General features: G+C 44.1%; 1 protein-coding gene and 1 non-coding gene across 2 annotated transcripts in view; one reads left to right on the top strand and one right to left on the bottom strand.

Moving 5' to 3' along the window:
• The window catches only part of LOC144502618 (breakpoint cluster region protein), a 632965-nt gene that overhangs the window by 469177 nt on the left and 137216 nt on the right, over window positions 1-26572 (bottom strand). The gene's annotated exons all lie outside the window — the stretch shown is intronic.
• trnal-caa (transfer RNA leucine (anticodon CAA)) lies at window positions 24207-24326 on the top strand. Its single transcript has 2 exons — window positions 24207-24244; window positions 24281-24326. It is a non-coding gene; the product is annotated as a tRNA-Leu (tRNA).

Raw genomic sequence — 26572 nt, 5'->3', positions numbered from 1 at the left:
CTGCATCAGTAACTGTGAGGAGTCTCTGCTCCTCTAAGTGTAGGTTGGAGGGTAGTAATTTTTGAATTCCTCCAACAGTTCTAGGCCCTCATAGGTGTATGGCATTCTTGGGGATCATATCCTTCAGTGTAATGATATTTGCATAAGCCATTCAAACTCAATGTAGCTTTGGGGTTGCTTGTGAGCATTCTAAAATTGTTGGCTGTATGCCTCTGGAACTAACTTAGGTGGCAGTTTTGGTCTGCTTATAGTCCAGGGATGCATCACAGAGTAGACCCTCTTGGACTATCCCTGACAGCTGCCCTTGAATTAAAAATGTCCAGATCTTTGAGGGCCATTATAGGTCTCCTGTTATTTGGTGCTGGATTAGAGGGATAAGGAGTGCTATTTGATAGAGAGCGATTTTCCCTTGCCATTTCCAATTACCTGGTCTCTCTCTCTCCCTTTGAGCTGCTAGCTCCATTTCCAATTTTCAGAGCTGGATTTCTCTTTACCTCTCCTGAAATTCTCATTATAGCCTGAGCTTTCCCTGCTTGAAATTAGCTAGGAGTAAGGATTCAGAGTCATGATTGACCTCTACATTAACTGCTGTAGTGGTAATGTGAGATTCAACTGTTCTACCAATGGCTGGATTAGTTCACTTTGTTTGATTTTGCTAGACAATTTTAACTGTACCTCTCCAGCTACAGCTTGTAACTGTTCCGGGCTGAGGGCCACCAAAGTCTCCCTGCTGAAATTCCCTTGTTGAAGAAACATCTGGGCAACAAGCGTTGCCATTATCTTAGTGTTAGGGAAAGGAATTTGCTGTGGTAAATTATTTGTGTTTTAAGATTACTTCCAGCCACTGATTTTCCCTCTTAGCTTCCAATTGACTCTTTGGCTTGTCCCTTAACTTCTGCATTTAACAATTTCTGTTAAATTCTGGTCAAATTCAAATTGGGATTTTCCCAGACTTGAGCTCCCAATTTCTGTTACAGACAGGAGGGGGCTTAATTTAAAACAGTCCTGATTTCTCCCCTCACCACCTGTCTTTAAACAGGAAGGTGCTTTTGATATCCCCATTATAAGTGGTAACGTATTTTTCCCAACATTTTTCATTTTGGAGTGATGCAATCCTATTAATAACATGACAATAAACTTGAGATACCCTGAGGATTAGTTTATTTCACACAGGCTTAAAACACATTAGCCCCAGTACATTCCCACCACAAAAAAGGGATAAGGAAAAGAAAACGGTACAGGGTACAGGAAACAAAATAAGAATTATTGAGTCACACGAGTCCAGGGTCCAGAATCCGATCATAGAGTTAGGAACATGAATAGACCACTCAGCCCCTCGAGCCTGCTCCACCATTCAATAAGACCATAGCTGATCTGATTGTAACCTCAATTCCATATTTCTGCCGACCAATAACCTTTCACCTCCTTGTTAGTCAAGAAACTAATCTAGCTCTGCCTTAAAAATATTCAAATACTCTGCTTCCACTGCCTTTTGAAGAAGAGGTCCAGAGAATCACGGCCCTCAGGAAACAATTCTTCTCATCTTTGTTTTAAAAGAACAAACCCTTGTTTTTAAACCGCGACACCTAGTTCTAGATTCTACGGCAAGAGAAAACATCCTCCCCACATCCACCCAAATCAAAAGTCTAATAGGGTATTATTTCAGAGCGGTTAGCAAGGCAATCCAGTTTTTCAGTAGCACTGACTTCCACAATGGAAAAAGCACATCGAGATGAATTAATTTTGTAGAAGGCACTGGTACAGAAGTTCTGATGTCCTCATAGAAATGGTGTAGATGAGGGCGAAGCAAATTTTTCTCCTTGATTTGGACAAAGGATTTATACTCCTGGCCTGGATTCTTCAAATATTTCATCCCTTACTATACTTAACCAGACATTTCAAGGTCCTTTGTCTTCACCGGCTCCATTGACCAAGGATGTGCCTCAGAAATGTAAAGGGACCTTTGCACATTCTGCAGTCACAGAGGGAATTAGCACCTCATCAGAGGTGCTGTGGTTTTTGAACTCTAGAAATTCCTTGAGTAAATGCACATTTAGAAAAATATGGAGTTCAACCCAGATAAGTGCGAGGTGGTTCATTTTGGCAGGTCAAATAGGAATGGCGGAATATAATATTAATGGTAGGACTCTTGGCAGAGTGGAAGATCAGAAGGATCTTGGGGTCCGAGTTCATAGGACGCTCAAAGCAGCTGGTTGAGGCTGAGGTTAAGAAGGCATATGGTGGACTGGCCTTCATCAATCGAGGAATTGAGTTTAGGAGTCGTGAGATAATGCTGCAACTACATAAGACTCTGGTCAGACCCCACTTGGAGTAGTGCTCAGTTCTGATCGCCTCATTACAGGAAGGATGTGGAAGCCATAGAAAGGGTGCAGAGGAGATTTACAAGGATGTTGCCTGGGTTAGGGAGCATGCTTTATGAGGATAGGTTGAGTGAGCTTGGCCTTTTCTCCTTGGAGAGACGAAGGATGAGGGGGTGACCTGATAGAGGTGTATAAGATGTTGAGAGGTATTGATCGAGTGGATAGTCAGAGGCTTTTTCCCAGGGCTGAAATGGTTGCCACAAGAGGACACGGGTTTAAGGTGCAGGGGAGTAGGTACAGAGGAGATGTCAGGGGTAAGGTTTTCACTCAGAGGGTGGTGGGTGCGTGGAATGGGCTGCCGACAACAGTGGTGGAGGCGGATTTGATAGGGTCTTTTAAGGGACTTTTAGATAAGTACATGGAACTTAGTAAGATAGAGGGTTATAGGTAAGCCTAGTAATTGCTAAGGTAGGGACATGTTCGGCACAACTTTGTGGGCTGAAGGGACTGTATTGTGCTGTAGTTTTTCTATGTTTCTATATAAAGTAGGTAAGAAGTTTAACAACACCAGGTTAAAGTCCAACAGGTTTATTTGGTAGCAAAAGCCACACAAGCTTTCGGAGCTCTAAGCCCCTTCTTCAGGTGAGTGGGAATTCTGTTCACAAACAGAGCTTATAAAAACACAGACTCAATTTACATGAATAATGGTTGGAATGCGAATACTTACAACTAATCAAGTCTTTAAGAAACAAAACAATGTGAATGGAGAGAGCATCAAGACAGGCTAAAAAGATGTGTATTGTCTCCAGACAAGACAGCCAGTGAAACTCTGCAGGTCCACACAACTGTGGGAGTTACAAATAGTGTGACATGAACCCAATATCTCGGTTGAGGCCGTCCTCGTGTGTGCGGAACTTGGCTATCAGTTTCTGCTCAGCGACTCTGCGCCGTCGTGTGTCGCGAAGGCCGCCTTGGAGAACGCTTACCCGAATATCAGAGGCCGAATGCCCGTGACCGCTGAAGTGCTCCCCAACAGGAAGAGAACAGTCTTGCCTGGTGATTGTCGAGCGGTGTTCATTCATCCGTTGTCGCAGCGTCTGCATAGTTTCCCCAATGTACCATGCCTCGGGACATCCTTTCTTGCAGCGTATCACCTGATACGCTGCAAGAAAGGATGTCCCGAGGCATGGTACATTGGGGAAACCATGCAGACGCTGCGACAACGGATGAATGAACACCGCTCGACAATCACCAGGCAAGACTGTTCTCTTCCTGTTGGGGAGCACTTCAGCGGTCACGGGCATTCGGCCTCTGATATTCGGGTAAGCGTTCTCCAAGGCGGCCTTCGCGACACACGACAGCGCAGAGTCGCTGAGCAGAAACTGATAGCCAAGTTCCGCACACACGAGGACGGCCTCAACCGAGATATTGGGTTCATGTCACACTATTTGTAACTCCCACAGTTGCGTGGACCTGCAGAGTTTCACTGGCTGTCTTGTCTGGAGACAATACACATCTTTTTAGCCTGTCTTGAGGCTCTCTCCATTCACATTGTTTTGTTTCTTAAAGACTTGATTAGTTGTAAGTATTCGCATTCCAACCATTATTCATGTAAATTGAGTCTGTGTCTTTATAAGCTCTGTTTGTGAACAGAATTCCCACTCACCTGAAGAAGGGGCTTAGAGCTCCGAAAGCTTGTGTGGCTTTTGCTACCAAATAAACCTGTTGGACTTTAACCTGGTGTTGTTAAACTTCTTACTGTGTTTACCCCAGTCCAACGCCGGCATCTCCACATCATGTCTATATAAAGTAGTCAGGGTGATATAGATGTATATATTTTCTTTTGTGTCTTCTTGGCATGACAGTAGAAAGTATGCTATTCAAACATGTGGGAGCACTACTCAAAATGATAACAAGAAAGAATGGCTTATTATTTTTTATATTGTTATGAAATGCAAACTTACCTGTCTCTGGGGTGTTTATGGGTAGAGGCAAAGTATAATCATAGCATACCATGGGAGAACCGTCACTTGCGTGGAGTGGGTCAGGCCATGCATACTCAGCCCACTGTTCTGGGTACTTCAGAGTGCCTGTGTGGCATGAAAAGATCAAGCTCAGGACCCAGTATGGGCCCACTGGATAAAACCATCTATGAAAGAAACCAATGGATGAGGAGAAAATGAAGAGGCCCCAGACAGTGAAAGAGATGCTGTGTGATGGCTTCATACAGGTAGGGCTCAAAGATGCCATGGCAGGGCTGAAAAGTCAAAAGATTGTTGACTCCATGCAGCTGATCGTTGGGGAAAAGGTAACCCTTTAGAGCAGTGGTATTCTGCTTGACATAGCCAAAGAGCTGAAGTTATGCCTGTGAGTCGGTGCTGGAGTGCATCCTCTGGAAGCGAGGAACAGAGTCTCAGGAGAAGAAAGTAAACTATCAGATGAGTTGCTGTTGAGGCAAACCAAGTTGGAGTGACTTTTAGGTAATTCAGAGACTAGATATTCAAAACTGAAGCCTTGAAATTCCTTGAGGAAGACAGTTTTAACGAAATTGTGCAACTCTCAGTGGACTCTGATGCCTGGATGGGTTGCTCAGAAATGGAATCTATCATGGTTCCGTATGCCATTTATTATGCAGTGTGGTGCATTTGACCACAGTTTGCTTGCTAATTAATATTTACCCGATATTAACTCTGAATGTTAGAGTATAAGACAGATTTTGCGAGTGGGGGGAAAGTCAGAGGTTCAGGATGGGGAGATCGGAGATCAAGAAGGTTGGTGTTTAAACCTTGGGATAGGGACAAACCGGGGATGAGAGTCGGACCTGCGGGACGTCCCATGCGTGTGGGGAGAATGCCATGGGAGGTTGGGGAATACCATGCGGGGTGATTAGTCCATGCAAAGGGTGGGGGCATGCGGAGTCCTATTCAAGGGTCAGTCTGGATATTTAAAATATTTATAGAGATGTTAGAAGCGGTTTTATAACTTCTAATTCTGAGTAACTATTAGCATAACTCTGCTGGGACCGTCCAAAGATAAAATTTAAATCAGATGGTTGCCAGCACAGCAGAATTGTCCAGGGGAAATTATTGCTTCTGGATATTTCAATGCAAATCCTTATCTAGGAAATTCCGAGGGGGATTCTCCAGCGCTAAGATACAGATCAGAAACCCCAGAGTACGTTATGAAGCCCGACTAGACCACAATAGCTTTTCTATTTTGGCATTGATGTGAGGATAAGACGTTTCATTCCAGGTATAATTCTATTGACATTCTAGAGAAGCTTTTATCTAAAAAAAACTAATTAACAATACTATGTTAAATTATGTTGAACTATAATGAATGAATTAGTTTAACTTTTACCAATTGAAATACTTAAACATGACAAGATATAATTCTTAACTGCTAACTTATCTTTATTAGTTCCAATGCAAGCAATATTCCCCTTACAGACTTGAACTCCTCTTCAAAATTAGTTAGTGACATACAAACTTACGTACTTGTACATGGTATGCCAGTTCTCGAGCTCCCAGAACACTGGACAGAGAGCCCATTTTGGATTTGATTTCTTGTCACATGTACTAGTATAAAGTAAGAAGTATTTTCTTGCATACTATTTAGACAAAGCATACCATTCATAGAGAAGGAAAGGAGAGAGTGCAGGATGTAGCATTACAGTCATAGCTAGGGTGTAGAGAAAGATCAACTTAATGCGAAGTAGGTCCATTCAAAATTCTGGTGGCAGCATGAAAGAAGCTGTTCTTGAGTCGGTTGGTACGTGTCCTCAGACTTTTGTATATTTTTCCCGCTGGAAAAAGGTGGAAGAGATTATGTCCAGCATGCATGGGGTCCTTGATTATGTCGGCTGCTTTTTCGAGGCAGTGGAAAATGTAGACAGAGTCAATGGGTGGGAGGCTAGTTTGCATGATGGACTGGGCTTCGTTCACTACCATTTGTAGTTTCTTGCAGTCTTGGACAGAGCAGGAGCCATACCAAGCTGTGATACAACTGGAAAGGATGCTTTCTATGGTGCATCTGCAAAAGATGGTGAGAGTCATAGCAGAAATGCCAAATTTCCTTTGCCTCCTGAGAAAGTGGAAGCGTTGGTGGGTTTTCTTAACTATAGCACCAGCATGGAGGGACCAGGACAAGTTGTTAATGATCTGGACAACTGGAAACTTGATGAAACAGCAGCCCCCAGAGAGGGAAAGACACCTCTTGCTTCTTTCAGAACCAAGCAGAAACTGTCTGCTTAGCGCCCTACCTTAGCTCCTCCCCTTAAACATATGACTGTCTCTGTCAATCAACCTAATCAAAACCCTACTCTGAAACTCCAGGAAGAGAAACAAAAATGCATTCATTTAGATTAAAACAAATACATCCCTAACTAAAATCAATCATTAGCCTGCATTCTCAGCATGTAAAGGAGCATTTACATCAACAAGAGAAAAGTAAAATACTGCACTTACTCAAAATTGAAAATAACAACAGAGAATGATACAAGTACTCAGCAGATCAAGCAGCATCAGTAGAGAAAGAAAATGGGTGACACCAGACTTTGAACCATTGTAAAAAGAGGTAACTTATGGATTCACATTGAACAAAAACATGAAAAAGAGGGTATCCATTAGGTTTCTTTACTGTATGTAAATCGTAAGAATGGCTTAATCACACTAACAAAGGTTTCATATTTATAACAAAATTTATCTTTATTGTAATTGGTTATTATTTTGGCATCACCACATCTTGTTGGGAACATCACCACCTGGAAATTTCCCTCCAAGTCACACACCATCCTGACATGGAATTATGTCTCTGCTCCTTCACTGTCGCTGGGGCAAAATCCTAAATTCCCTCCCTAATAGCACTGTGGGTGTACCTACACCACATGGACTGCAGTAGTTCAAGAAGACAGCTCACCACCACCTTCTCAAGGGAAATTAGGGATGGGCAATAAATGCAGATCTAGCCAGTGACAGCCACATCCCATGAATGAACTTTAAAAATTACTTGAGTATTTATGGCCAGCACCACGAATCCTCGCCAATACTACCATTCCCATAGTTTCCATACCCAAAGGGAACCTCTGGCAAAACATTTTCTCACTGCTGTTCTATAAGATGGTTAAGTGCCAACACTAACATATGTCGAAGATGTGTTTAAAAAAAAAATATCCAAGATAGGGATTTGATCAAACTGTTCAACTTCTGATCTTAATGGTTAAATCAACTGACGCCAAATAAATGGCCTTTGATTTTAGCAAAATCACAATTTCAGAATTGCTTTGTTGCCCAATTATAGCACAGTACTTTTTCCAAAAAGACAAACATGTTGGAGCAGGTTGCTATAGTGTTTTCTCTTTTATAGAACTGTGTGTTCTTCATCAATGTGCCTGAGCCAAAGCAAATTTAAAATAAAGGCCCTTCATTGAGTTGTGCAGACAGATGTGGCAACTTTAGTCTCAAGTCTAGCTCTGAGGAATGAAAAGCAGCCAGTCATGACTAATTCACTCTGCCAAGTCAGAGAATTTATTTTAACGTGTACGCATAGATTTTGTTTCCATGGTAACGTCAGTCACATCCCCAGTGACTTGAGATCTCTACCTAATAAAATGTGTGCACTATTATAAGTTCTGTTTGTCATTTTCATTAATTATCTGGAAAAGGAGTTCAATTAAACCATTCTTAAATTCACAAATCATTTCAAATTGTGAGTTATTAATTCAGACTAAATCAGAGGGTTGCAGGGCAATTTATCTAAGGATAATTGAATATAATGTATTTGTTGCTCACAATGCCATTGGGGAGGCAAAATGCAGATTGGGTAAATGTTTTGAAGGACCATCTCTATTCAGTCTGCAACTGTGACCCTAAGCCTCCAAGTGCCCATAACTTTAATTCTCTGCCCACTCCCACATTTGACCTCAACCTCCTGTAGTGTTCCAATTAAGTTAAGTCACAAGGAACAGCATTTCATCTTTCAATTACATACTTTATAGCCTTCTTGACTCACTGTGACGGTGGCACAGTGGTTAGCACTGCTGCCTCTCAGCGCCAGGGACCCGGGTTTGATTCCTGGCTTGGATCACTGTCTGTGTGGAGTCTGCACATTCTCCCCGTGACTGCGTGGGTTTCCTCTGGGTGCTCCAGTTTCCTCCCACAGTCTGAAAGACGTGCTGGTTAGGTGCATTGACCCGAACAAGCGCTGGAGTGTGGCGGCTAGGGGAATTTCACAGTAACTTCATTGCAGTGTTAATGTAAGCTTTACTTGTGACTAATAAATAAACTTTACTTTAATTCAACAATTTCAGACCATAATCTTTGCCCCATTTTTTTTCAGTTAAATCTGACTGAACTTTTGAAGAGGTAGGTGATCAAAGTAGTAGGGAAATGTTTATGGACGTTATTCATATGGACTTCCAAAAGGTTGTTGACAAAGTCTTTCATGACATTATTAAGTAAAGCTCAAATTCATAGAATTAAAGTTATTGATCTGATTCGAATTTAACTGAGTGCCACCCATTGTCTGACTATTTTACCTAATCCTTTAAATACCACAGGCCTTTTGATCACAGCATTTAATCTAGACCTTTCATTAAATAACCTATAATTTACCAATTACATTCTTCACTGCTCCTTGCTTACAGGTTTCGATGAAAATATGGTTTACAGTGTACATCTACTGAATGTTATGTTCAGCTGTCACATCGTCCCTGATGAGACTTTAGATTAAAAGGGTAGTAAACCTCAGGATGAGAGTTTTAGATTCAGCAAACAATTACATTGACCGAGGAAGAAAATAAATATGAGGGTATATAAAAGAAATATATATATACAGTTTGTAAGAGTGTGTAAAAAGAAAGAAAGTAGTAAAAATAATAACAGATCCCTCAAAGCCTGAGTAAGAAGGCTGTTAAGTGTTTTTTTACTCAAGGAGCTTCGGCTCAGAGTCACTGAGCTGGAGGCAGTTCCAGACACTGCAAAACATCAGGAAGGGGGAAGTTACCTGGATGCTTTCTACCAGGAGATAATCACATTCCTTAGGATAGGGTCTTCTGATTTGGTCAGTGATCAGGGATAGGAGCGTGTGACTGTGAATCAGACAGGTAAGGTGTTCTAAGGTCAGGAGTGCAGCAGCTTCAGCTTTTGCAAGTGTCCCAACAGGTCTGAGGTTCCCTCAGCTTGTTTCAATGAAAGTGAGAGCTACAGAGTGGATGAGCTGACTTATGACGACACCATGGAACAGAAAGCCATTCAAGTGGCAGGGAGCAAAAAGGAATGCAGTGGGAGTAGGGGACAGTATAGTGATGGGATTGACACTGATCTTTGCAGCAAATGAAGGCTGTGTGTTGCCTGCCCAGTACCAGGGTTTGAGACATCTGCTCAGGATAGGAGAGGAACTTGCAGTCAGAGGGGGTGGACCAAGTCATCATGGTACCAACAACTAGGGAAGTAGACTGGTTTTAAACTAAATAGTGGGGGCCAGCTTGGAAAGATGTGGCAAATCAAAGAGTAGAGAAAAAGTATTAATATGGGAAATCATAAACAGACCATGATAGCAATAAAGAGTACAATTCAAAGAGTAAATCATGAGATAAGGCAAGAGGTTATAAAAATGACGAAAAGACATAACATACGGCTCTGTTTCTGACTGCAAGTGGTATTTGAAACAGAACAGCTTCTCGTGCAAATAGAAATAAATTTGGTCTAATAGTCATTACAGAGGTTGCCATTACAGAGATGGCTTCAAGATGGCACAGGTTAGGACCTGAATGTTGAAGGATATTTGGCAGTTACAAAGGACAAGAGGTTAGGAAAAGGTGGAGGTGTGGTTCTGTTAATTAATGATGGTATGAGCAGATTAGCAGGGGATGGCCCAAGTTCAGGAAACCAGGATGTAGACGTGATTTGGATAGAGATAAGAAATGATAAATGGCAAGAAATCACTTGTGAGAGTGGTGCGCAGGTCCTTTAACAGTAATCACAGAGGACAGGGTTTAAAAGAAGAAATAATGGCAGCCCTGTCAGGAAGGCATGGTGACAATCATGGAAGATTTTAACAAAATCACATAATTGTTATATAGCAGAAGGAGGCCATTCATCCCATCCTGCCTGCACCAGCTCGCCAAATGGACATTATGACTTAGTGCCTTTTGACTGCCTTTACCCCATACCCTCTACTCAAATAATCATGTAAAGCCCTCTTGAATGCCTCGCTTGAACCGGAGTTCACCACACATCCAGACAGCGTATTCCTGTCATGAACCATTCATTGTGTGAAAAAGCATTTTTCTCACATCACATTTGCTTCTTTTGCAAATCACTTTCAACGTGTGTCCTTTACGAGAAGGAACAATTTATCTTTATCTACTCTGTCCAGCCCCTCTTGATTTTGAACATGCCTATCAGATTTGCTCTTAGCATTCTTCTCTCCGAGAACAGGCCTAAGCTCTTCGGATGGCACAGTGGCACAATGGTTAGCACTACTGCATCACACCACCAGAGACTTGGGTTTGACATTTTTGTCGCGGACGACACAATTGTTGATGGATTTGCAGATAGCGATGAGGACCATCAGAGGATATGGCAGGATATAGATCAGTTGGAGACTTGGGCGGAGAGATGACAGAAGGAGTTTAATCCGCACAAATGTGAGGTAATGCATTTTGGAAGCTCTAATACAGGTAGGAAATATACAGTAAATGGCAGAACCCTTAAGAGTATTGATAGGCAAAGGGATCTGGGTGTATAGGTACACAGGTCACTGAAAGTGGCAATGGTGGTGGAGAAGGTAGTCAAGGCGGCATACGGCATACTTGCCTTCATCGACCAGAGCACTGAGTTTAAAAATTGGAAAGTCACTTTGCAGCTTCATAGAACCTTAGTTAGGCCGCACTTGGAATATAGTGTTCAATTCTGGTCGCCACACTACCAGAAGGATGTGGAGGCTTTGGAGAGGGTACAGAAAAGATTTACCAGGATGTTGCCTGGTATGGAGGGTATTAGCTATGAGGAGAGGTTGGAGAAACTTGGTTGGTTCTCACTGGAGCAACGGAGGTTGAGGGGAGACCTGATAGAAGTCTACAAGATTATGAGAGGCATGGACAGAGTGGATAGTCAGAAGCTTTTCCCCAGGGTGGAAGAGTCAATTATTCGGGGCATAGGTTTAAGGTGCGAGGGGCAAGGTTTAAAGGAGATGTACGAGGCAGATTTTTTACACAGAGAGTAGTGGGTGCCTGGAACTCGTTGCCGGGGGAGGCAGTGGAAGCGGATACGGTAACGACTTTTAAGGGGTGTCTTGACAAGGACATGATTAGGATGGGAATAGAGGGATATGGTCCCCGGAAGGATAGGGGGTTTTAGTTAAGTCGGGCAGCATGGTTGGTACAGGCTTGAAGGGCCGAAGGGCCTGTCCCTGCGCTGCAATTTTCTTTGTTGGGTATCTGTGTGGAGTTTGCACATTCTCCCCGTGTCTGCGTGGGTTTCGCCTGGGTACTCCGGTTTCCTCCTACAGTCCAAAGATGTGTAGGTTAGATGGATTAGCCATGGTAAATGTGTGGGACTATGGGAATAGGGCGGCGTGGCGTGGCCTGGGTAAAATGCTCTTTCGGAGAGTGGGTGCAGATTCGATGGGCCTTCTGCACTGTAGGAATTCAATGACTCATATGAAACATAGAAACTAGAAACAGGAGTAGGCCATTCGGCTCTTTGAGCCTGCTCCACTATTCATTTTGATCATGGTTGATTATCGAGTTCAATATCCTGATCCGCTCTTCCTCCCATATCCCTTGATCTCTTTAGCCCCAAGAGCTAGATCTAATTTCTTCTTGAAATCAGACAACATTTTGGCCTCAACTACATCCTGTGGTGGTGAATTCCACACATTTACCACCCTCTGGGTGAAGAAATTTCTCCTCACCTCTGTTCTAAAAGGTTCATTCCTTATCCTCAAACAATGACTCCTAGTTCTGGACTCCCCCACCATGACTCTCCAATCTATCCTTATAACTGAAGTTTCGCATCCCTGGAACCAGTCTTGTAAACCTCTTCTACACACAACATTCAAGGCTATGGGCCAAGGGCCGGAAAGTGGGATTTGTGCAGATTTTTTGGTGGCGCAGACTCAATGGGTTGAATGGCCTGTTCTGTATTGTATGACTCCATGACACTCTCCAATGCGTTTCTACAGTGTAGCACATATTCCAGCTGAGGTCTGACTAGTGTCTGGTACAAGTTCAGCAGAACCTCTTTGCTCCTGTACTCTATGCCCCTATTAATAAAGTAAGAAGTTTAACAACACCAGGTTAAAGTCCAACAGGTTTATTTGGTAGCAAAAGCCACACAAGCTTTCGGAGCTCTAAGCCCCTTCTTCAGGTGAGTGGGAATTCTGTTCACAAACAGAGCATATAAAGACACAAACTCAATTTACATGAATAATGGAAGGAATGCGAATACTTACAACTAATCAAGTCTTTAAGAAACAAAACAATGTGAGTGGAGAGAGCATCAAGACAGGCTAAAAAGATGTGTATTGTCTCCAGACAAGACAGCCAGTGAAACTCTGCAGGCCCAGGCAACTGTGGGGGTTACAAATAGTGTGACATGAACCCAATATCCCGGTTGAGGCCGTCCTCGTGTGTGCGGAACTTGGCTATCAGTTTCTGCTCAGCGACTCTGCGCCGTCGTGTGTCGCGAAGGCCGCCTTGGAGAACGCTTACCCGAAGATCAGAGGCCAAATGCCCGTGACCGCTGAAGTGCTCCCCAACAGGAAGAGAACAGTCTTGCCTGGTGATTGTCGAGCGGTGTTCATTCATCCGTTGTCGCAGCGTCTGCATAGTTTCCCCAATGTACCATGCCTCGGGACATCCTTTCTTGCAGTGTATCAGGTAGACAACGTTGGCCGAGTTGCAAGAGTATGTACCGTGTACCTGGTGGATGGTGTTCTCACGTGAGATGATGGCATCTGTGTCGATGATCCGGCACGTCTTGCAGAGGTTGCTGTGGCAGGGTTGTGTGGTGTCATGGTCACTGTTCTCCTGAAGGCTGGGTAGTTTGCTGCGGACAATGGTCTGTTTGAGGTTGTGCGGTTGTTTGAAGGCAAGAAGTGGGGGTGTGGGGATGGCCTTGGCGAGATGTTCGTCTTCATCAATGACATGTTGAAGGCTCCGGAGGAGATGCCGTAGCTTCACCGCTCCGGGGAAGTACTGGACAACGAAGGGTACTCTGTCCACTGTGTCCCGTGTTTGTCTTCTGAGGAGGTCGGTGCGGTTTTTCGCTGTGGCGCGTGGAACTGTTGATCAATGAGTCGAGCGCCATATCCTGTTCTTATGAGGGCATCTTTCAGCGTCTGGAGGTGTCTGTTGCGATCCTCCTCATCCGAGCAGATCCTGTGTATACGGAGGGCTTGTCCGTAGGGGATGGCTTCTTTAACGTGTTTAGGGTGGAAGCTGGAGAAGTGGAGCATCGTGAGGTTATCTGTGGGCTTGCGGTACAGTGAGGTGCTGAGGTGACCGTCCACATCATGCCTATTAATAAAGCCCAGGATACTAAATGCTTTATTAACTGTTCGCTTCACCGGTCCTGCTACATTCAATAATCTTTGCATATATACACCTAGGTCCCTCTGCTCCGACACCCTTAAAGAATTTTAGCCCTCGTTTTATATTGTCTGTCCATGTTCTTCCCATCATTTCTCCACACTGATCTTCATCAGCCACCAATCCACCCACTCCACCAACTTGTCCATGTCCTTTTGAAGCTCTACACAGTCCTCCTCGGTTTATAATACTTCCAAGTTTTGGATCATCTGCAAACTCAAATTGTCCCCTGCAAGCCAAGAACTAGATCATAAATACGCATCAGGAAAAGCAAGGAGCCCAATTCCAACCCCTGGGGAACTCCACTATAAACCCTCCTCCAGCCCGAAAAATATCCGTTGATCATTACTCTTTGTGTGCTATTATTCAGCCAATTCTGTATCTATATTTCAAATAACCCTTATTCTATGAACATAAGAAATAGGACAAGTCATCTCACAACACCACGTTAAAGTCCAACAGGTTTATTTGGTAGCAAAAGCCACTAGCTTTCGGAGCGCTGCCTCTTCCTCAGGTGAGTGGGAGTTCTATTCACAAACAGGGCATATAAAGACACAAACTCAATTTACAAAATGATGATTGGAATGCGAGTCTTTACAGGTAATCAAGTCTTAAAGATACAGACAATGTGAGTGGAGAGAGCGTTAAGCACAGGTTATAAAGATGTGTATTGTCTCCAGACAGGACAGTTAGTGAGATTTTGCAAGTCCAGGCAAGTCGTTGGGGTTACAGGTAGTGTGACATGAACCTAAGATCCCGGTTGAGGCCGTCCTCGTGTGCGGAACCTGGCTATCAGTTTCTGCTCAGCGACTCTGCGCTGTCGTGTGTCGTGAAGGCCGCCTTGGAGAACGCTTACCCGAAGAAGATCAGAGGCCGAATGCCCGTGACCGCTGAAGTGTTCCCCACCAACGAGAGAACACTCTTACCTGGTGATTGTCGAGCGGTGTTCACTCATCCGTTGTTGTAGCGTCTGCATGGTCTCTGCAATGTACCATGCCTCGGGACATCCTTTCCTGCAGCGTATCAGGTAGACAACGTTGGCCCGAATTGCAAGAATATGTACCGTGTACCTGGTGGATGGTGTTCTCATGTGTGATGATGGCATCCGTGTCGATGATCCGGCACGTCTTGCAGAGGTTGCTGTGGCAGGGTTGTGTGGTGTCGTGGTCACTGTTCTCCTGAAGGCTGGGTAGTTTGCTGCGGACAATGGTCTGTTTGAGGTTGTGCGGTTGTTTGAAGACAAGAAGTGCGGGTGTGGCGATGGCCTTGGCGAAATGTTCGTCTTCATCAATGACATGTTGAAGACTCCGGAGAAGATGTCATAGCTTCTCCGCTCTGGGGAAGCACTGGACGACGAAGGGTACTCCGTCCACCGTGTCCCGTGTTTGTCTTCTGAGGAGGTCGGTGCGGTTTTTCGCTGGGGCGCGTCGCAACTGTCGATCAATGAGTCGAACGCCATATCCTGTTCTTATGAGGGCATCTTTCAACGTCTGGAGGTGTCTGGTGCGAACCTCATCTGAGCAGATCCTGTGTATACGGAGGGCTTGTCCGTAGGGGATGGCTCCTTTAACGTGTTTAGGGTGGAAGCTGGAGAAGTGGAGCATCGTGAGGTTATCCGTGGGCTTGTGGTACAGTGGAGTGCTGAGGTGACCATCCTTGATGGAGATGCATGTGTCCAAGAATGCAACCGATTCCGGGGAGTAGTCCATGGTGAGTCTGATGGTGGGATGGAACTTGCTGAAGTCATCATAGAATCATAGAAACCCTACAGTACAGAAAGAGGCCATTCGGCCCATCGAGTCTGCACCGACCACAATCCCACCCAGGCCCGACCCCCATACCCCTACATATTTACCCACTAATCCCTCTAACCAACGCATCTCAGGACACGAAGGGCAATTTTTAGCATGGCCAATCAACCTAACCCACACATCTTTGGACCACAATGTCATCATATAATTGTTTCAGTGATTGTTCACCATGAGTCCAAAGGAAGAAAGTGTCATCGATGTATCTAGTGTATAGCATCGGTTGAAGGTCTTGTGCGGTGAAGAGGTCTTGTTCGAACCTGTGCATGAAGATGTTGGCATATTGAGGTGCGAATTTGGTCCCCATGGCTGTTGTGTGTGTCTGGATGAAGAACTGGTTGCTGAAGGTGAAGACATTGTGGTCCAGGATGAAACGGATGAGTTGTAAAATTGCATCTGGAAACTGGCAGTTGTCGGTGTTGAGTACTGAGGCAGTTGCAGCAATGCCATCGTCGTGGGGATGCTGGTGTAGAGTGCCGAGACATCTATTGTGACGAGGAGTGCTCCTGGTTCAACTGCTCCATGTGTGCTGAGTTTCTGTAGGAAGTCCGTAGTGTCGCGACAAAAGCTGAGGGTTCTTTGTACAATGGGTTTCAGGATGCCCTCAACGTAGCCGCAGAGGTTCTCGCACAGGGTCCCATTGCCCGATACGATGCGACAGCCGGGTGTGTTTGCCTTGTGTATCTTCGGGAGGCAGTAGAGCTCTCCAACGCGGGGAGTACGTGGGATGAGAGCACGGAGGGTGCTCTCAAGGTCCGGATCAAAGGTCTTGATCAGAGTGTTGAGTTGACAGGTGTGTTCTTTGGTCGGATCCGCGGGTAACTGTCTGTAGTGTTCCCCGTTGTTCAGTTGTCGGTACACTTCTTTGCAGTAATCCGTTCTGTTCAGTATGACGATGGCCCCTCCTTTGTCTGCTGGTTTGATGACAATGTTGCGGTTGGTCTTGAGAGCGTGGATGGCGTTGCGTTGTGCTTGGGTGATGTTCGGGGCTGTCTTATGAGTGCGGCTGATGAATCTGGTGTTGACGCACCTCCTGATGGCTTGGGCATACATGTCAAGTTGAGGGCAGCGGCCTTCCGGAGGAGTCCAATTCAACTCGAATTGACATGTATCCTGCCTCAGTACTCAACACCGACAACTGCCAGTTTCCAGATGCAATTTTACAACTCATCTGCTTCATCCTGGACCACAATGTCTTCACCTTCAGCAACCAGTTCTTCATCCAGACACACGGAACAGCCATGGGGACCAAATTCGCACCTCAATATGCCAACATCTTCATGCACAGGTTCGAACAAGACCTCTTCATCGCACAGGACCTTCAACCGGTGCTATACACTAGATACATCGATGGCATTTTCTTCCTTTGGAGTCATGATGAACAATCACTGAAACAACTATATGATGACATCAACAAGTTCCATCCCAGCATCAGACTCACCATGGACTACTCTCTGAAATCGGCTGCATTCGTGGACACACGCATCTCCATCAAGGATGGTCACCTCAGCACTTCACTGTACTGCAAGCCCACGGATAGCCTCACGATGCTCCACATCTCCAGCTTCCACCCTAAACACGTTAAAGAAGCCATCCCCTAAGGAACAAGCCCTCCGTATACACAGGATCTGCTCAGATGAGGACGATCGCAACAGACACCTCCAGACGCTGAAAGATGCCCTCATAAGAACAGGATATGGCGTTCGACTCATCGATCGACAGTTCCGACGCGCCACAGCGAAAAACCGCACCGACCTCCTCAGAAGACAAACATGGGACACGGTGGACAGAGTACCCTTCGTCGTCCAATACTTGCCCAGAGTGGAGAAGCTACGACATCTTCTCCGGAGCCTTCAACATGTCATTGATGAAGACAAACATCTCGCCAAGGCCAACCCCACACCCCCACACCCCCACTTCTTGCCTTCAAAACAACTACACAACCTCAAACAGACCATTGTCCGCAGCAAACTACCCAGCCTTCAGGAGAACAGTGACCACGACACACACAGCCCTGCCACAGCAACCTCTGCAAGACATGCCAGGTCATCGACACGGATGCCATCATCACACATGAGAACACCATCCACCAGGTACACGGTACATACTCTAGCAACTCGGACAACGTTGTCTACCTGATACGCTGCAGAAAAGGATGTCCCGAGGCATGGTACATTGGGGAAACCATGCAGACGCTACGACAACGGATGAATGAACACCGCTCGACAATCACCAGGCAAGAGTGTTCTCTTCCTGTGGGGGAACACTTCAGCGGTCACGGGCATTCGGCCTCTGATCTTCTTTGGGTAAGCGTTCTCCAAGGCGGCCTTCACGACATACAACAGCGCAGAGTCACTGAGCAGAGACTGATAGCCAAGTTCCGCACACATGAGGACGGCCTCAACCGGGATCTTAGGTTCATGTCACACTATCTGTAACTCCCACAACTTGTCTGGGCTTGCAAAATCTCACTAACTGTCCTGTCTGGAGACAATACACATCTCTTTAACCTGTGCTTAACGCTCTCTCCACTCACATTGTCTGTACCTTTAAGACTTGATTACCTGTAAAGACTCGCATTCCAATCATTATTTTGTAATTTGAGTTTGTGTCTTTATGTGCCCTGTTTGTGAACAGAATTCCCACTCACCTGACGAAGGGGCAGCAAGCGCTCCGAAAGCTAGTGTCTTTTGCTACCAAATAAACCTGTTGGACTTTAACCTGGTGTTGAGAGACTTATTACTGTGTTTACCCCAGTCCAACACTGGTATCTCCACATCATAAGAAATAGGAACAGGAATAGATTCTTCGGCCGCTTAAACTGTAACTTGCCTCACAAGTCTGTTGTTTGGCACTGTATCAAATGCCTTCTGAAAGTCCATGTACACCGTATCAACACTATTACTCTCATCGATCCTTTCTGTTACCTCTTAAAAACAAATGCCAGCAAGTCTGTTCGACACACTTTCTCTTTAGAAATCCATGCTGGCTCATTCACATCAGCCCATATTTTTCCATGTGGCTACGAATCTTATCCCAAATAATTGCTTCTAGAAGCTTCACACCATCTGTATTTGCTGGGATTATTCGTACAAGCTTTCTTTGAACAAGGGCGCAAAGTTTGCAATTCTACAGTCCCCTGTCACCTCCCCTGATTCGAGGGCAGGCTAAAAGGTTATGGCCAATGCTCCTGTAATTTCCACTCTCAATTCCTTCTATATGCTTCTCATATTGTCCCGGTGTCTTGTCAACTTTAGGTATCAATAGTCTATTCAACACTTCCTCCTTATCAATGTTGAACCTTTCTAGTGACATGGTTTCCTTATCTGTCACCATGGCCTGGATAGCATCTACCTCCCTGGAAAAGACGGATGTAAAGTATTCATTTATTCCCTCAGATAGCTCCCTGCCACCATATATAAATTTCCTTTAATGTATTTAATCTAATTTAATCTCCATATAGACTGGATAATCTGATGGACAAAGGTGGCCTTGATGAGGAGTTCATCAAATGTTTTTGGGATGGTTTCTTACGACAGCATGTTCCAGAGCCAACCAGAGAGCAAGCTACTTTAGACCTAGTATTGTGCAACAAGGTAAGGTTATTACTCATAATAAAGGCACTCTTAGGTAACAAAGATCGAAATATGACTGAATTTTACATTCAATTTGAAGAGGAGGAAAGTGGGTCCAAGGCTTATATTTAAAACTTAAATATGGACCATTCTGAGGGCATGAAAACAGAGCTCGCCAAAGTGAACTGCCAAATGATCAGTTCTGACAAAGCATCATCCAAACTCGAAACTCCACTGATGCTGTCAGACCTGTTGAGATTTTCCAGCATTTTCTGTTTTTGTGGATAGGTCACTAGAGATGTAGCAAGAACAAAGAAAATTAAGCACAGCAACAGGCCCTTCGGCCCTCCAAGCCTGTACTGACCATGCTGCCCCTGAACTAAAATCCCCTACTCTTCCGGAGACCGTATCCCTCTCTCGCCATCTTATTCATGTATTTGTCGAGATGCCCCTTAAAAGTCACTATTGAATCTGCTTCCACTACTCCCCCGACAGAGTTCCAGGCACCCACCATCCTCTGTATAAAAAAAACTTGCCTCGGACATCTCCTTTAAACTTTGCTCCTCAGACCTTAAACCTGTGTCCCATAGTAATTGACTCTTCCTGGGAAAAAGCTTCTGGCTATCCACTCTGTCCATGCCCCTCAATCATAATCTTGTAGACTTCTATCAGGTCACCCCTCAACCTCCGTTGTTCCAGTGAGAACAAACCAAGTTTCTACAACCTCCCCTCATAGCTGATGCCCTCTATGCCAAGTAACATCCTGGTAAATTTCTTCTGTACCCTCTCCAAAGTCTCCACATTCTTCTGGTAGTCTGGCAACCAGAATTGAACACTATATTCCAAGTGTGGCCTAATTAAGGTTCTATAAAACTGCAACATGACTTGCCAATTTTCAAAACTCAATGCCCCAGCTGATGAAGGCTAGCATGCCGTATGCCTTCTTGACTACCTTCTCCACCTGCGTTGCCACTTTCAGTGTCCTGTGTACCTGTACACCCAGATCCCTCTGCCTATTAATGCTCTTAAGGGTTCTGCCATTTACTTGTATTTCTCATTTGTATTAGACCTTCCAAAATGATTACCTCACATTTGTCCAGATTAAACTCCATCCGCCATTTCTCTGCCCAAGTCTACAACCAACCTATATCCTGCTGTATCCTCTGACAGTCCTCATCGCTATCCGCAAATCCACCAACCTTTGTGTCGTCCGCAAACTTACTAATCAAACCAGTTACATTTTCCTCCAAATCATTTAAATATTACAAACCGTAGAGGTCCCAGCACTGATCCCGGAGGAATGCACCTTGCCACAGCCCTCCATTCAGAAACAGACCATTCCACTGCTACTCTCTGTCTATGACCGAGCTAGTTCTGTATCCATCTTGCCAGCTCACCTCTGAACCTGTGCAATTTCACCTTCTGTACCAGTCTGCCATGAGTGACCTTGTCAAAGGCCTTACTGAAGTCCATGTAGACAACATCCACTGCCCTACCCTCATCAATAATCTTCGTCACTTCCTCAAAAACTCGTGCAAGTTAGTGAGGCATGACCTCCCCTTCCCAAAATCATGTTACCTTTCGCTAATACATCCACTTATTCCCAAGTGGGACTAAATCCTGTCTCGAAGAATCCTCTCCAATAATTTCCCTACCACATAAGGCTCACCGGCCTGTAATTACCTGGATTATCCTTACTACCCTTCTTAAACAAAGGAGCAACACTGGCTATTCTCCAATCCTCTGTGATAGCCATTTAAGGTGATCGAAGTACAGAAAATAAGTAAGTTTCATCAAGAAAGAGAAATTCCAAGGGGAGGACACACCAACAGTGGTTAACCAACGTGAAGCTGGGTTGCAGGTCAGAAGATTACATAGAATATGAAAAACAGCTGTAGACAGAAAAAGAATAACTGCAACAATGATTTTAACTACAATAATGGCAATATTGGCTTTTAAAGCAATGGTGTGACTCAGTGTTAAGCATGCTGGGAGTTTTGGACAACTCAATCAAAACCAGATGCAGATCGTAAAGTTTCTGCGAGCCATGACCTGGTCTGCGAATTGTGACTTGAAGCTTCTTGTATTGATCAAATATAGGAAGTTGTTTACTTTGACTTAGACCTGATGGCACCAAAGTTTATAGGTTTTACATGCTATCTGAACCATCGTTCAATTTCCAGTTACTCCATTGATTGATGCCAGAGAACCTTCTGGGAAAGGTGAAAAAGACATGTACAGTCCTTTGTCTCTAGTGACAACTCTAGAGATCAACCATCCGAAGAAGTGTGCCTACTTCAGGGAGACCATGAGGACAGATTCTACATCGGGAACGGACTTGACACATTCGAACTGAGTAGTGTTTGTTTTCAGTTAAGAGTTAAAGTTCAGTAAAAGAGTTAAAGTGGTGCAACTGTTTTGAGTTTGAGTTGGAACCTGAAGTGTTAAATAAAGGAAGATTGTTAAGAGAATTAAGAGTTGGCTCCTATTCTTGTTTGTCACATTAAACTGGAATGCTTGGAGGGTGTTTAAATTAGTAGCCAAATAATGCAGCAAAGAATGGCTGAAATATTTATAAAGGCGGGAAAAATTAGACTACAAGAGAAAGCTGGCTAGAAATATAAAAACAGACAGTAAGAGTTCTGAGAGATATTTAAAAATGAAAAGTGAGCATTGGTCTGATAGAAAGTTGAATCTGGGGAATTGAGAACGGAAAACAAGGAAATAGCAGGTGAATTGAACAGGTATTTTGTATTAGTTTTCACTGTAGAGGACACAAGTAACATCCAGAAATAGCTGTAAATCAAGAAATAGAAAGGAGGCAGGAACTCAAGAAAATTACAGTCATTAGGGAAGCGGTACTGTAAAAAGTCAGCAAAATGAGCTGCAGGCTGACAAGCCCCTGGCTCCTAATGGACTTCATCGTAAGGTCTTAAAAGAAATGGCTAGTGAGATAGTTGATATGTTGGTTTTCCTTTTCCAATACTCCCTAGCTCTGGAAATGATTCCAACAGTTTGAAAAATAGCAAATGTAGTTTCATAATTCAAAAAGCAAGGGAGACAGAAAGCAGGAAACTACAGCCCACTTGGCTTTACACCTGTCATAGGGAAAATGTTAGAAGCTATTATTAAATATGTTATAGCAGGGCACTCGGATAAACTGCACTATATTCAGCACCATTTGTGATGATTCAGATACTGAAGAAGACTGTGTCCAAATCCAACAAGACCTGGGCAATATCCAGGCTTGGGCTGACAAGTAGCAAGTAACATTCACACCATACAAGTGCCAGACAACGATCATTTCCAACAAAAGAGAACAAAACCATCACCCCTTGATACCCACTGGCTTTACCATCACTGAATAGCATGGGCCAGAAGCGGAACAGAACCAGCCATATAAATGCCATGGCTGCAGGTCAGAAGCTAGGAATTTTGTGGAGAATAACTCACCTTCTCACACCCCGAAGTCTGTCCACAATCTACAAGGCACAAGTCAGAAGTGTGATGGAATACCCTCCACTTGCATAGATGAGTACAACTCCAGCAACATTCAATAATTTGACTCCATCCAGGACAAAGCAGCCCGTTTGATTGGCTCCACATCCACAAACATTCACTCTCTCCATCACTGATGTACAGTGGCAGCACTGTGCAGTATCATAAGATGCACTGCAGGAACTCACCAAAGCCCCTTAGGTAGCAGCTTCCAAATTTATGACCAATACCTTCTAGAATGATGTAGGAAGTAGACACATGGGAACACCACCACCTGGAAGTTCCCCTCCAAGCCACTCAGCTTCCCGACTTGAAAATATAATCGCTGTCCCTTCCTTCACTGTCACTGGGTCAAAGTTCTGGAACTTCCTCCGTAACAGCACTATGGGTGTACCAACACTAATGGACTGCAATGGTTCAAGATGGCAACTCACCACCACCTTCTCAAGGGTAATTGGGGATGGACAATAAATGTTAGTGATACCCACACCCACTAAAAAATAAAAAAAATTCAAGGCAATCAGCCAGAGCCAACATGGTTTCCTGAAAGGGAAGTCATGTTTGACCATTTATTGCAGTTCTTTGAAGGAGTCACATGCTGTAGATAAAGGAGAACCAGTGGATGTACTGTACTTAGATTTCCAGAAAACATTTGAAAAGGAGCCACATCAAAGGTTATGTGGAAAATAGAAGCTCATAGTGTAGAAGATAACATATTGACATGGATTAAAGATTGGCTAAGAGGAAACAGAATAACCATAAATGTGCCATTTTTGAATGGCAAGATGCAATGAGTGTTGTGCGACAGGGATCATTGATGGGGCCTCAACCTTTTACAATTTATATAAATGACTTGGCGTTGTGATTGCTAAATTTGCTGATAACAAAACATACGCAAGAAAGTAAATTGTGAATAGGACATAAGGAGGCTACAGAAGGATATTTATAGGTTACGTAAGTGGGCAAATATCTGGCAAATGGAGTATAATATGGGCAAGTGTGAAATTGTCCATTTTGGCAGGAAGAATAAAAAAACATATTAAACAAGAGATTGCAAAATTCTGAGATGCAAAGGGATCTGGGTGTCCTCGTGCATGAAATCACAAAAAATTAGCATGCAGGTACACCAAGTAATTAGGAAAGCTAACTAAATGTTATTGTTTATCGCAAGGGAAATTGAATATAGAAATAGGGAGTTTGCTTCAATCACACAAGGCATTGGTGACACCACATCTGTAGAACTCCAGTATTGATCTCCTTATTTAAGGAAGAATGTGAATGAGTTGGAAGCAATTCAGAGAAGGCTTCCTCAACTAATACCTAGAATGGGAGGGTTGTCTTACGAGGAGGATTGCCACAGGGGTCAGTCCTCGAATCTCAACTGTTTACAATCTATATAAATGATCAAGTTGTCAGGGTGGCCGAGTGGTCTAAGGCGCCAGACTCAAGGAGTGTGATTCCTTGCCTTGTGTTAAGGCTGGTGAATTCTGGTCCCTTTCTAGGGGCGTGGGTTCAAATCCCACTCCTGACATTTCCATTTGAGGCGGCATGGTAGCACAGTGGTTCGCACTGCTGTTTCACAGCTCCAGGGACCTGGGTTCGATTCCCGGCTTGGGTCATTGTCTGCGTGGAGTTTGCACATTCTCCTCGTGTCTGCATGGGTTTCCTCCGGCTGCTCCGGTTTCCTCCCACAGTCCAAAGATGTGCGGGTTAGGTTGATTGGCTGTGCTAAAATTGCACTTAGTGTCCTGGGATGCGTAGGTTAGAGGGATTAGTGGGTAAATATGTAGGGATATGGGGGTAGGGCCTGGGTGGGATTGTGGTCGGTGCAGACTTGATGGGCCGAATGGCCTCTTTCTGTGCTGTAGGGTTTCTAAGATTTCTTCTAAGATCTGCAAGCAGGGACAGAGTGTAACATAGCAAAATTTGGGAATGATACTAAAATAGTGGGAAAGCAGGCAGTGAAGTGGATATAAAGATTTTACAGATGGATATAAGATAGACTAGGAGTGTAATAACTCCATGGAGGCGAAAGTCCCATCACCAAGTTACTTTATTACACCATACACAGCCAGCTCTCCAATTGCTCGCTGCTAAAATGCAGACTGGGAGTCTGACACACCTGCTTTAAATAGGGAGCATGAGGCTCCCTGATTTAACCATCAATTAGGACTCATCAGATATCTCTTTTGAATACCAACCAAATAAACTAACTCAAATTAACACACAGAGAGTGGTGGGAGTTTGGAATGAGCTGCCAGATGAAGTGGTGAATGCGAGCTCACTTTTAACATTTAAGAAAAACTTGGACAGGTACATGGATGAGAAGGGTGTGGAGGGATATGGTCCAGGTGCAGGTCAGTGGGACTAGGCACAAAAATGGTTCGGCACAGGCAAGAAGGGCCAAAAGGCCTGTTTCTGTGCTGTAATGTTCTCTGGTTCTATGGCTTCATATTCTAGCAAGCTAACCTCATTAGCCTTGCTGAAGTCATCACAAGGAGAATGGACCAAAATTTGGCAGATGGAGTTTAATGTGGATAAATGTGTGAGTTTATCCATTCTGGCAGAAGAAAATAGAAATGAAAATTATCTAAATGGAAAGCGGATTCAAAATGTGTCTGGGCAGAGGTTGTTCATGAATCACAGAAAGTCGGTATGCAGGTACAGCATGTAATAAAAAAGGCAAGTGGGATGTTGGCATTTATTGCAAAAGGACTGGAATATAAAAGTTGAGAAGTGTTGCAATTGCAAAGGGTGTTGGCAAAATCACATCTGGAGTTTTGTGTCGAGTTTTGGTCTCCTTATTTGAGGAAGGATGTGGTGGCATTGGAGGCAGTTCAGGAGGTTCACCAGATTGATTCTGGGAATGAAAGGGTTGACGCATGAGGAGAGATTAAATAGTTTGGGCTTATACTCGTTGGAATTTAGAAGGATGAGAGGGGATCTGATCGAGGTATATAAAATTTTAAATGCGATTGATACAGTAAATGTAGACCAAATGTTTCCTCTTATGAGTCAGTCAATCTAGAACAAGAGCTTACAGGTTTAGGTTGAGAGGTGGTAGATTTAAAACCGATTTGAGGAGGAACTACTTCTTGCAGAGGGTGGTGAATATGTGGAATTTGTTGCCACATAGCGCAGTGGAGTCTGAATCATAAAATGGTTTCAAGATGGAGATAGATATATTTCTAATAAAAAGCGGGATAAAGGGATATGGGGAACAGAGAGGGAGGTGGATTTGAGACCAGGAAGAGATCAATCATGATCTGATTTATTGGTGGAGCAAGCTCGAAGTGCTGAATTTGCCTATTTCTGCTTCTAATTCCTATGTTCATACGTACTGCAACTGTACAAGGTACTGGTAAGACCACAGAGCAGTTTTGTGCCCCTTACGTGAGGAAAGCTATTATTTAATTGGAAACAATTCAGAGAAGATTCATTCAGATGATCCCTGGTATGGAGGGATCATCTTATGAGGAAAGGTTCAACAGGGTTGGAACACTATTCATTGGAATTTATAAATTTCATCTAAATATATAGGATTCTTAAGGGACTTGACAGAGTAAATAAATGCTGAAAGGATGATTTCCCTCAGGGTCTAGCACCAGAGGGCATTGTTTGAGAGTAAAAGGGCACCAATTTAAGACTGAGATGAGGAGGAATTTCTTCTCTCAGAGGGTTGAGTGTCTGGAACCTCTTGCCACAGAGTAGTGTGGGCAGAGACCTTGTGTATATTTAAGGCTGAGATAGATAGACTTTTGATCAATAAAGGAGTCA

Source organism: Mustelus asterias, chromosome 13 (assembly GCF_964213995.1).
Source record: "Mustelus asterias chromosome 13, sMusAst1.hap1.1, whole genome shotgun sequence".
NCBI lineage: Eukaryota > Metazoa > Chordata > Chondrichthyes > Carcharhiniformes > Triakidae > Mustelus > Mustelus asterias.
Note: the sequence above shows the minus strand (reverse complement) of the source record. Positions and strands in the feature narration are given on the sequence as shown.